Source organism: Anguilla rostrata, chromosome 15 (genome assembly GCF_018555375.3).
Source record: "Anguilla rostrata isolate EN2019 chromosome 15, ASM1855537v3, whole genome shotgun sequence".
Classification (NCBI taxonomy): domain Eukaryota; kingdom Metazoa; phylum Chordata; class Actinopteri; order Anguilliformes; family Anguillidae; genus Anguilla; species Anguilla rostrata.
In genome coordinates, this window is record NC_057947.1 from 12,449,712 (window position 1) to 12,462,145 (window position 12,434).

Sequence of the window (12,434 nt, forward strand, 5' to 3'; positions counted from 1 at the left end):
ATTCAGGCTTGTAAGGGGGGTGGGGGGGGGGGGTTGGAGAGATGAGGGGAGGGGGATAGGGCACCTGTTGCTATTGACCCAAGTGCTGGATTTGCCCCTTTAATTTGATTAAAAAATGTACAGTATATTTGTATAATTATTGTAGCTGCTATTCATTTTCATTCATTCATTGTGGTTAAATGTATTCTGCACAACGACTAGACATTGTAAAACAGTTTTTCTAGGTTTGCGTGCCCTTTTCTCACTTTGAGCACCTGCCCCTCAAAAGATCTCTGCATGGCTTTCCTTTTACCCCCATCAATACTTTAATGCCCCCTAGTATTCAGAATGTTACAGAAATGACATCTCAAAGAATATGGTGTAAACACGACTCTACTCCCCTTCTACAATAGCACCTATCTTCCAATTATCTTTGCTCCCTCCTGCACACAACAACTGCAGAATTACACAGTGTGTAAGTATGGTTTTTTTTGAGAGTTAATGTTATTATTATGGCTGGGCCATAGCAACCAAAGCAACACACCTTTAGTTCCCATGCGAAATTATGCAGTCACAGGAGACGTGTTGCACACAACATGTTAGCTGCCCTATATTGTGCCACTGATCTTATGCGTTTATCACACTTTGGCCCACATAAAGCCTTATTAGGACAAGCCTAATTTTCACCGCCTTTTTTTATTTTTTTAACTAATAATAAAGAAACAGAACTGTCCTAAATATACTCTGTTCTAAAATGGCTTAAAATAAACAGAGGTGACCAGACCCTGCCTCAGAGTGGAAACAAGCATCTGCTTCTGAGACTGGAGATAATTCACATCTGATAGGCCAATGCCTGACAGGGAGGACAGATTTTACAAAACAAGGCCAAAGCATCCCATTCAATGGAAACAACCATTTCTAAAGGTCCATATGTCATCAAGGCTGTGATCCATAAATAAAATGCATTTTTATGTGTTTGTAGTCTGTTGAAATTTTTATCTGCCAAATTCAGAGCACCTCCTAAAGCATAATTCACTTAACCACTGTTGTTGACAACCAATCGGAATGAATGCATTGAATGTTTTTAACAGCCAATCAAAATGCAGCTTGTTTGTTCCAGGAAGCTCCTGAATAGAGGTGTGCTCACTACCCCAATCTGAAACTGTGACCATAACCCTCAATCAACCAGACTAGTAAGAAACCAATTCTCTCAAATATCTTTATTTCTGAGATCTTGGCATCACAAGTTGGACTGTTGAAAGTATGAAGTTTTCCTTTCACTGTTTACATGTACCAAGACAACCCACGCTGAATTATTTTGATTTTATTTATTTTTTGGGAAATCAGCTTAGCGTGAATTATTAAGCTTTTCCCAGTCCATTGCTTATGTGTCTGCGTCTGAGATTGTACTTGCTTGTTTTGCTGGTTTTATTTCACAGTGAGATAGCGTGTGTTTATCATAGGCCGTGTTTTGAAGAGCTTGACTCATAATGCACATGCAGAGTACCATTTTCCCCACGAGCACGAATTGTGACCATGTATTTCAAAGTTAATCTGTATACCAAAAAAATAAATAATAGTGCACTATATTGTTCTTTGGCTACAAATCAGAATTTCTGCTTTCTGCAGGGCCATTGAGTTGACTTGAAAGTGTTTGGTCTCACTAGATTTGCCACGCAGGTGATTCAGATTGTGATTATAATTGCTGTATATATTTTGTGCTGGGTCAAGCAGGAAACAAACCGCATGCGCTGATGGTTTGTCCCCGGCTGTGGAAGTGGCCTTGTGTCTCCGAGAAAGGTAACCGGATCGGTTTCACATAAGGCTGGTGTGTGTAGGATGTGGGTTTGTGGCCTAATCACACATGCAGGCCTGGAGAATGCGTCTGTGATGTGGGGACCCCATTACGGGGCCATGCTGGGTCTGCCTTTATCAGCTGAGCTTCATTTAAATTGGTGCCACTTAGATTGAGATTTTACGCCAGCAGCATCTCTCCATTCTCCAGATAATGCCCAGCCCGGCCCGGTGTTTGCGTGTAATTACGGCTCATCATCGTCGCCGTGGCCCGGGAGTTTGGAGCCAGGGAAAGGGCAGATCCTGCATCTAATAAGGAATGGCTGTTTTCCCTGTGGAGTGGAGGTGCGGCGCGGATCGGTGTTTGTGCGCGTTTGTGCTCGCGGTCAATTACGGGTGACAAATGTGTTCTTTGCTGAACGCGATGCTTTCGCTGCGACTGTGGGCCGCCGTACACACGTGCGCGCGCACGCACCTCCGAGCCTGCTCGCCGAAACCCGTCCCTCGCGGCTGACAAAGCAGCGCCCGTCGCCGAGGAGGATTCCTCATCAGTTTCATTTGTGGGCGAGGAGCTGTGTGTGCTGTCTTTGAAGTCCTTTTGTTCATCCCGGTGGTCCTACATGCTGAATTTAACCTTACCCTTCCCTTCTCGTGGCTCAATCAGTCCTGGCAACAACAACATCAAGGGTGTCTTTTATTTTTTTGTGTTGGAATAATGGTAATCTGGCAGAGGAACACTCGCTGCATGCTAATGACGGAGACGAGTGGAGAGTGGCGACTGCCGTTTTGGCGGCTGCTTAGATCTGCCTCCTGTGAGATGTGGGATGCACCAGGGTGTGATGTTTTATGGACGTTTATCAATGGCCTGATTTTTTTATTAGGTTGCTTGTTTCCACCGCTTTTAATGCTTTGCTTGTGTGGTTCCCCTTTGTTGTGTCAGCGAAGCAAATTTGAATTTGAGGAAAAAGATGAAGAGAAAAGATTCAATCTGCGTGTGAATTGAGAAGTGGGCGCATTGTGAAAGAGGTGGGACTGTTTGTTTGAAACGTGCTGGCCTACCTTTTGTGTGCCAGTTGAAACCTTGAATAAAATACTGCATTCATAAGCATTGCATACTGCCTGTGTGCACTGCATATTGCACTGACGGAGGTTTTCCCATTTGAAGAGCTTCACTCACTGTGTCTTGTCTAGCATGGTCTTGATTGGTGTCCACACTGCAGGCTGATTGGGTGTTGTGACCGACCCTGTCAGTCCGCTCTGTTTGGGTGTTCTGATTGGTCTATGGGCAGAAATTAGTGCCAGCAGAAATTGAATTTGAATTGCATAACTTAAATTTCCATTGCGATAAGGCCTACCCTCGCAGGGTGAACATGCTGTATACTGTTCCTGAATTGCTTTCGCTCAGAGTAAATGTGAAATGAGGATCATGGCAGTTAGTTTTTCTGTACAGTGTGATGCTGTACCAGTCCTCTTACATTACCTGCTCATAACGAGTACTGACAGTCAGTGCTTTGAGATTGGTTTTAAACCCTGCCCTTGTAAGCACCTCCGGTGATCATTACATGTTTGATGTTTATATTCTAGATAACCAGCTGGAGTAATGCTGACGGGTCACGTGGAGGTGTGTCTGTGCTGCTTCTGATTGCATCACGATCACTGCGTCCCGTGGCCCTGAGCTCCATTAGGGATGATGGATGGAGTGTGTGTGGAATCAGCTCTTCATGTTGTAATGCTCACTTTTGCTTACTGACAGATAATGAATGTTCCCACTCTGCCACTTGTCTTAAGTGGCATTTAGAGAAGATCAGGAGACATGACTCACTTCTGAGAATGAGCTCGGTGCTTTCCTTTCATTGCTGCGCAAAGCTTTAAACTGTGTGCGTGCGTGTGTGTGTGTGTGTGTGTGCGCGTGTGCATGTGTGTGCGTGTGTGTGTGTGCGCGCGTGTGCATGTGTGTGTGTGTGTGTGTGTGCGTGTGTGTGTGTGTGTGTGTGTGTGCCATTTCACATTTCACTCTCTTGCAGTCTACCGAATGCCAGTGTGAGTGTGTTTTCTCGCATGTGGCAGCTGTGTGAATATGTCTCCTCTGGGCTTTTAAACATGCAGAGCTCTGCGGCTTCAGAGAGCGCTGTGGTCTGCCTTCAGAGGTGTTCATGAGGTGAAGCCATTGTGTGATTATCAGAGGGATGAGATAACAGGATTTTTCTCTCTGTATGAAATGATGTTGTTCATCTCCAAGGAGAGCAACTCATCCAGACCTGTGGCTGGGACACTCCGGTCACCTATTTTAAGTGATTAAAGTGTCTGATTAAATTGGACATAATTTCGGCGGGTTGTTGTAATGTGCTGCGAATGACATCATTCCTGTTCTGATGCGCTTTTAGGCACACAAAGCCTCCTTTCAGACTGCAGTTGCATTCTCAAAATTTCAACAACCGCTGTGAGGAGAATAAGGTCAAGGTTGAGAAGGATGTTCCATCTGGGAAATCAGGCGCTTTTGAAGATTTAAAATTTAAAAACCCCAGCAATCTCATTTGCATTCACATCCTAAAAAAACCCTGATTTTTGCAACCTGAGGATTACTGTTTCAGTATTACGTGGGAATACACACACAGCACTAACACAAACGCATACACCTGCATGTACAGGCACCATGAATGCAGTCTTGTGGGAGGATGATGATGCATTAGCATGGAGATTACATTCCTTCAACAGAATTTAGTGCACTTTAAGAAGCTTTAAGAAGCTTGAATATTTTCTGTTACAAAACTGTGAATATATTTTGTTTATTTTCTGTTATATATATGTATATATATATATATATATATATATATATATACACTGTTTATGTATTATATTTTTAAACTGTGATTTGGTCTATTTAAATGTTATCTAACATTAGGAAGTAAATTAATTTAAAGCAACTTTTTAGAGTCCTAAAACAGAAGTGGGAATGGCTGTATGGTAATTAGCAGGAGGGATATACACATGTAATTAGGAGCAAGAAAATTTCAGTCTGTTGTTAATTAATGCAGCACTTTCTCTTTCTTTAGCATACTCTGTCTCTCCCCCCCTCTCTCAGATTTCTTTTCTTTTTCGTACCATTTTTATCTCTTCTTTTTATATCTTTGTCTTTTTCGTCCTCTCCCCTTACTCCTCCATTCTATGTTGGTCTTTTACCTCTCTCTCTCCATCTCTGTCTGCATCCCTCTCTCACACCACTCATCTCTCTCTTGCTCTCTTTATCTGCACACAGCCTGTGTGCTCAGAAGAGCAAGCAGTGAAAAGGAAAGTGCTTTAATGATTGGTTCTTGTTGCTATAAAAAGCTTCCAGGAGAAAATCAATATTTCCTCATGGTGGATGGTTCTGTTAGAGTGATATATTAAGAGATCTGCAGTAATGGTGTAAATGTTTTGATTGGTTAATTTTATCACATGGTTCAGACATTTCATTACTGGTACCCAATCAAAGCATACAATACATAAACGTAAAGTAATAATTACCCATTCTTAGATTTCAACAGTAAAATAATAAGCTTGCTATCATTGGCAGACTGTAAATCTGAATAGCTTGACTACAAAGTGTCAGATTTTACTATTGTTATTTTACTGACAAAAACATTCTGCTTAGTCGTTTTCCAGGGATTTCTGCCTAAATGCAATGCCTCCACAAAATTGTACAGCAAAATAAGTTAGTAATTTAGCATGCTTTGTCTTTATAAGAATCAGATCAAAAATTCATTTTTGTTTGGATCCGTGTCTATGCAAAAAAAGGACTTGTACACAGCAAGTCAGTGTGGAGTCAAGTCAAGTATTGAATCCTCCAGAGCTGAAGTTGTTAAAACAGTTAATCTGTAGCTTCAGGTTTCTCATCGGTACCTTGCTGCTGGTTCTGCATTGGTACCTTGCTGTAGGTTTTGTATCGTAGCTGTGCTGCAGGTTCTATATTGTCACCATGCTGCAGCAGAACTGGATATGAGTTGTGAATCTGAGGAGCTGAGAATTTAATATTTACGCTGCTTTTCTGCAAACCTTGCATTTTTGGTCTGCAGGAATTATGCGAAAAGAGAGTGAGGGAATGTATATACTTCAGCTAAACATACCCACCAAATGCCATTGAAAGATGCAAAGCAGATGTTCAGCATTACATCATAATACGACTGCTGTTTTTATGGGAATAGGATTGTGATAGTTCACAGTGCTCCTGCAATGTGCTGAAACATCCTCCTGAAGCCACCTGTAGGGTATCATTAACACTCCCTGAACCAGCAATGGCTAATGACTTTTTTAGCTTCATTGAAAAGAACCCCCTGTCGGTCAGGTTTGTGTGTATGTTTGTTCAGAATTAAGTATCTGCATTCATTTGAGTCCAAAGAGCTGTAAATAACCACTTCCATAGTGACTCCTGCTAATGCATCATCATCATCATCATCAATGGAGTTCCTGCAGCACAGCCTATAGAAGACTGCTGTGTTTCTCTCATATTCCTTGTTTTTTTTTTAGTCTAAAGAATGCTTTTTCTGTCCTTGTGCATGTTGATTTAACATACAGTTACTGTACATCTATCAGTATGCATCTCTGCATGCCAATATAACAGTCTGCATCTCTGTGCATTTCAGTCTAATAAGTACATCTGTATATGTCAATCTCACGCTGCATCTCTTTATGCATGCCAGTCTAACGACTGCAGCTCTGTATTCCAATCTATATGAGCTTCTCTGTACATGCCAGTTTAACAATCTGTGTCTTTACGCATGCCAAAAATCCAGTACGTGTAAGTATAGGGATAAGGCTGGTCTTTTGTTGTACATGGCAGTCCGTAGCCTGCTTTGTGTCTTTGTGCAGAATGATCTAAGAAACACTGTGTCTGCAGTCTGTGATGCTGTGGAGTCTCTGCCTGCAGTGAGCAGCAAAGCGGCACGCCGTCAGACACTGCGATAAATACTCCATTTTATAACATCCCTCCCTGGCCAGCACACAGACTGGCCCCTCCCGCAGCTGACTCCTGGCTACTGCACAGCTGAATCTCTGTACCCTTTGTGTTTTAGGGACCCTGTGCGTGTGTGTGTGTGCATGTGTGTGTGCGTGCATGCGCATGCGCATGTTGAGGTTGAGATGAATGCCGAAGAATATATCTCCATACCATTTGTCAGGTGGTAGTGGAGTAGGGAAAATTTGACTCAGCAGAATGTATCTCGTGCAATCCAAATGTGTTAGGCTGTGTTTTCCTCAGTAAGAGCCAGTGTGTTATAGATATGCACACATGGGAGCTGTGGTGTGGAAGCCACAGGCACATTACAGCCGAGAGCAAAGCACATTGATTCCCATCTGTGTGTGTTAGCAAATACAAAAGAACAAATTTTACAGTATTAGGAATGAGGTGGGAATGGTCTCTGATGCCCACCCTGCCTTTTCTGGATGCTTTCTTGTTTTTTGAAATTTTATTTATTAATCTATTTTTTTTTTTAATTTGGAGCACAGTGTGCAGCTGAACATGTCCAATTCCCACCCTTATATGGAATGTCCAATTATCTGCTTCCTCAGCTGCGTTCACACGTGAAACCACTGCTGATTCAGGGGAGTGTGGACAGCCATGGTTCTGCTCTGCTCGCCATCTTCTTCTGTTCACACCGCAGACTACAGCCAAGCTCCCACAGACTGGAGTTGGACCTTTCATATGGGCCTTTGCCATGCAGTCCACGGCTCCCTGATAAACCATTGGAGGTCGCTGGAGAGCGATAAAGCGTGGTGGCCTAACCGACTGAACCCTCCCATAACCTGGGCGACACAACCGGCAATTGCATCACCTTATGGAGCTGCCACAGCCAGCGCCAGCGTGGCCTGGATTCGGTCTGAAGCCATGGGGTTTGTCCTCAGCCTAACGAGCCACAAAGCAGACTCTGCTTGCTTTCTCATTGGTTCATGAACATCAGTGTCTGCAGGCTCCTGGAGGGTTGCAGTATCTGCAGGTTTAAGCAGATTTAAGGTGAAGTAGATTGCTAGTAGACTGGGACAAACTGTACACCAATTGCTTTCATACATACAGCAGTCTTCTGTCTCTTAGTGGACTGTTCACTATTCAATTCACAAGAGTGTTACATTATTTATTTTTATCTTCTTTCTCTCTCTTGCTCTCTCTCTCACTCTCTTCACTCATTATTAGCGGGAATCCGAGGATGTAAGAGCGACAGGTCCCTGCCTGTTGAGAGTTCCACATGCACTGACCCCAGGGGATGCTGGGATACGACAACTTGAAAGCCAGAGTGTTTGAGATATTAGACAATGACAACAGCCTTCATTCTTATGATCTATTGAATCTGCATATGCTCCAGCCTTGAAAGAATTAGCATTTGCAGCTAATTTTGATGAATAATTACAAGTGCTTGTTTGTTTTTGTTTTTTTTTCTTTCTTTTTTTTTCACCAGCACAATTTTGTGAGCCATTTTGAGTCCTTTTGTTGATTGCTGGTCGCTAAAAACAGTGATTTTATTTGTGAGAATATAAGGATCTGTTACATGTTAATTGAATCCAGGTGAGACTCTTCTCTATTGTTGGCTTGACTGTGCTTAAAGGATGAAGCACAGTCTGCTTTACTGTGTCAGTTTTCCTTGGATTTGTACTAGGGTTGATTATTAATAGAATGAATTTTCAAAGTATTCAAAGTTGAATTTTCAAAGATGACTGAAATACAACATTTTAGAACTATCTTCTACATGATTAACGACATGGATTCTGATAATTGGGAATTTCTGATTGGGTGTGCTATTTCTTCCTCCCTCTCTGATTGGTTGGGCTGCTTCTTTTTCCTTCTCTGATTGGGTGGGCTACATCTTTCTCCCTCTTTAGTTGGGTGAGCTCCCTCTTTCTTTTGCTCAAATTATGTTGGCTCGCTCTTTTCCCCTTTCTTATTGCACTGCAACTCCTGGAGGTTTGACACATCTTGACAGTCTTTTGAGCTGTGTGTTCAGCCTCTCTAAGTGATCAATAATTGATTTAGTGAGTGATGCAACACGTTGTTCATTTCAAGCACAGTTAGCAGGCCCTATGACTGGTGAGAGAGAGTGTGAATGTAGAGACAGTGTAATGGGTAAACCTTGCCACGGATTTGCAGCCTTACTGTCATAAACTTCAGAGAGTCTGGATTCTGCTGTCTTTCTCATTAGCTGATGATTTGTTCTCCATTCCCTTTCGGTGTTTTATCTCTTCTCTCCTTTTCTCACCATCTCCTTAAAATCTTTCAGTGAAATTCTTTCATGTCAACTGAGCTTGTTATGAAAGAGTAGAAACAACAACAACAGCGTTTAGCAGATTTGTCTGTTGTGCTATTGTTCTCCACAATGCTAAAACAAAGGGCAGTTGTCACTTCGGTTCTGTCGAGTTCATCATTTAGCGGGGATCATCTTGATGAACGACCTGCGGGACAAACGATTTTCACAGCCGGTTTGTTTGAACAATGTGAGCTCACCTGAGTGAGGATGAGTCATGATGTATTGATTCTATGTGAAATCTCTGTAATCACTCCCCTGTCTGCAGTGGTACTGGACCATAAGAGGTCTGCCTTTCTGGTAGCATTTGAGTTCTCTGGAAGTTAATTCCGATAAAGGTTATGAGATGGCTGTGCTTTTGTCTCTGCACCACTTTTCCAAACAAGGTTATGCCATGTGGACCCAAGTCAAATCATTATTTGAAATGCTTCAACTACAATCATTTTCAGTTGTATACAGAATTATTATTTTATATTTGTACATTTTTGTTCAAAACATGTTTGACTGAAAATCCTCAACGGTCTGTAGGATTCTTTTCATATTTTACTGGCATGTAAAATGTCAAAGTATTTAAAATGCATGTCTGTCTGAGTCCTGACTATCCTATTACTGAAAGGCAGCAATGTGGAGCACTCGCAAACAGAAGGTTAGTGGCTTATATCCCAAGGATTATGGGTTAGAGCCATAATCAGGAAAGACATTGTTGCACTTTCAAAATGTGCAACTTCGTTCAAATTCCCTATCAAATTTGTTGATGAATGATGCAAGTACCTTTCACAAGAACGTAGTGAGCATGTAGTAATGGCCTGGAATCATGGTGTATTTCCTTTGATTTTGGGAACAGCTAAGTGAATAAGTAATTTTGCATTGTAATTTTGCTCAGAGCAGGCGGTGAATTTGACAGCGAGCGCTCCTGTCCCATTAAATCCACTTCCTGTCCTTTATCAGCTCAAAGCTGTCGTCGGGTCATTGGCAGAGTTATCATTATCCCTGCCTGTTTGATCTCTCCTGCGTTAAATGGAGCGTGGTGAATGAATGCCGCTATTTACTGGCCTGTCAAAAGCAGTATGAAAGTTTGAGCGGAGGGGGAGGGAGGGAAGAACAGAGCGTGCTTATTGCTGCTGATCGCAGTCATTAAACTCCCTCCCCCCTAAACATCGTTCCTCACTCTAATTCCCAATGGCTAGACCAGACAGATGCCCCCCAGACAGCTATGCACCCCATGAATGATCAAATTCACAGAAACTGGAAAAAAAAAAGTGAATCAAAACAATGAAGAATTATTGCTCATCCAAATCACTGGGTTTATGTAGATATTGGCCTTTATAACAGCTGTCATCTTTTGGTGTGAAGGAAGCCTTGAAATGAGAAAGCGTAAGGTGAGGAAAAAATCAAATGGAGACATTATAACACGGCAGTGACCTGGCGGTGACAGGTTATCTTATCTCCCCGACGCCGCTGCGATTCAGAGCCCGAGAGAACCCCTCAAATCCAATCAGATTTCCCCGCTGAGAAGGGCACGCGGTATTTGCGTTTTCTCCTCATTTGCGGCAGGCCACCTGTGGCCCGCCGTTATCGCTCTGAGATCGCGCGGCCGCTTTCCAGAACGTTCCTTCCTCTCCTTCCCCTGCGCGGCAGATGTTCCCGCGTGGCTCGGCACCACAGACTGCGGAGTCATTTCTCTGCATTCATTTCCTCCCGTTCGCTAACAGGTGTATCATCTGGCTATCAGGTTCCCTTTCCCCCCAGATGTGGAAAATACAATCAGAGGAGATAATTAAAGAGAGCAGTCTATCAGCTACCTGAGCTGTCATTCAGAGGGAGAGGGAGTGAGGGAGAAGGGGAGAAAGGGAGGGCTTCTTTGAACCAGACCATGGTTGAGATAATCACTTAGTTGACCTGTAAAAGTTCAGGTTCAGTTCATAAAACCCATGCTCTAACCTCTGGACATCACAATTATTGAGGATTAAAACAATAACTTTTTCCTAAATTAATGAGAGAGAGTAAGAGACAGTGTATAACATAATATTTTGGCATAATGCCACTTTGGCCTGCTTTTCAGACATCATCGTTAGAATGTTTTGGATATTTAAAGAAAAATACAGATCATTTGTCATATTCCCCTTGACATTTCATATTCCCCTTTACTCAGACCAAGCAGATTTTCAAGTTCTTTGACATGCATGATATTGAAGAGATAGTTTTCACTGGTTTAATGTGGATACCACTGGGTTAGATCGGATCTCCATTCAATGCAATTAGCATTCAAATTTTCATTTGACATCCCTAGAACAGCTGCACATTTGTAATTCGAGACAGAGAGACGAAAGGGCCAGCATGCTCTTGTTTACTCTGTTTAATCTTGGCACTAGTTAAAACTATCATTTTTAAAAATGCATGCAAAGAATATCTAATGGCAATTTACCTAGCTGTGCAGTACATGAGCATGTATGATTGATGTTAAGGCATTGGAATTGGTGCATCTCAATTCTGTTTATTGAGGCTCTTGCTATTAGCAGTTTATTACCTGGAATAGGAAATAGACTGGATTGCATTCACAGCCCCTGCCCTGGAAAATGGTCACATGGTCAGGCTCTTCCACCAATGAAAGTAAAGCGAGTTTTTGAATGGATTAATTATTATCATTGTGGTAAGATGCTGGTAAATTTATGAAACATTGTGGAACTGAATGGGTTACATGTTTGGATCAGTGGCTCTCCGGCTCCCTGACCGGACTCAGGATGCCAGTGTTTCTTTGCCTCTCAGTTCCTGCAGACTCTGTGTGGTGTGTTTGGTTCTCAGTGCGGTCCCTGCTCTGTGTGGTGTGTTTGGTTCTCAGTGCGGTCCCTGCTCTGTGTGGTGTGTTTGGTTCTCAGTGCGGTCCCTGCTCTGTGTGGTGTGTTTGGTTCTCAGTGCAGTCCCTGCAGGCTCTGTGTGGTGTGTTTGCCTGAATGCAGGTCTGACTCATCTTCATTTCGATCACCGTGCTCCACAGAGCTGTCAGATTGGATCAGCAGGGAAGCTTGCAGCTCCCAGGCACAGACTAATGACAAAATAACTAAAGAGAAAGGCAAGTTGAGTGAAAACAGGGTTTTACTGAAGGACAGGGTTTTTTTCTGAATCAAAACTATGTCTTGGTTGGTTCTTTGTTGTGGTATTGACCACAAGCCAAATGGAAAGTAAACACTCAGTAACGCTGGACCCATTTTTATGTGTCACTTCCTGCAAATGGCAGTTGAGCATCAATGAGTTCTCATTGATTTTTCATTCAGATGTTTGATTCAATTGATGGCCACTTGACCCCTGACCTTCGGCTTTTGTCCTTTCACTAGCACAGCGTTAACAGGCCTGTGGGGGCACGGCAGGAGGGGTTAGTGAGAGGAAGAGGGGATCATG

The 12,434-nt window shown here is 42.7% G+C and overlaps 1 protein-coding gene and 1 long non-coding RNA gene across 11 annotated transcripts in view; both read left to right on the top strand.

The window, feature by feature from the left end:
- The window catches only part of LOC135241075 (syntaxin-binding protein 5-like), a 99,207-nt gene that overhangs the window by 18,698 nt on the left and 68,075 nt on the right, over positions 1-12,434 (top strand). The gene's annotated exons all lie outside the window — the stretch shown is intronic.
- LOC135241079 (uncharacterized) lies at positions 211-10,817 on the top strand. Its single transcript, XR_010325881.1, has 3 exons — positions 211-1,172; positions 7,318-7,759; positions 7,937-10,817. It is a non-coding gene; the product is annotated as an uncharacterized LOC135241079 (long non-coding RNA).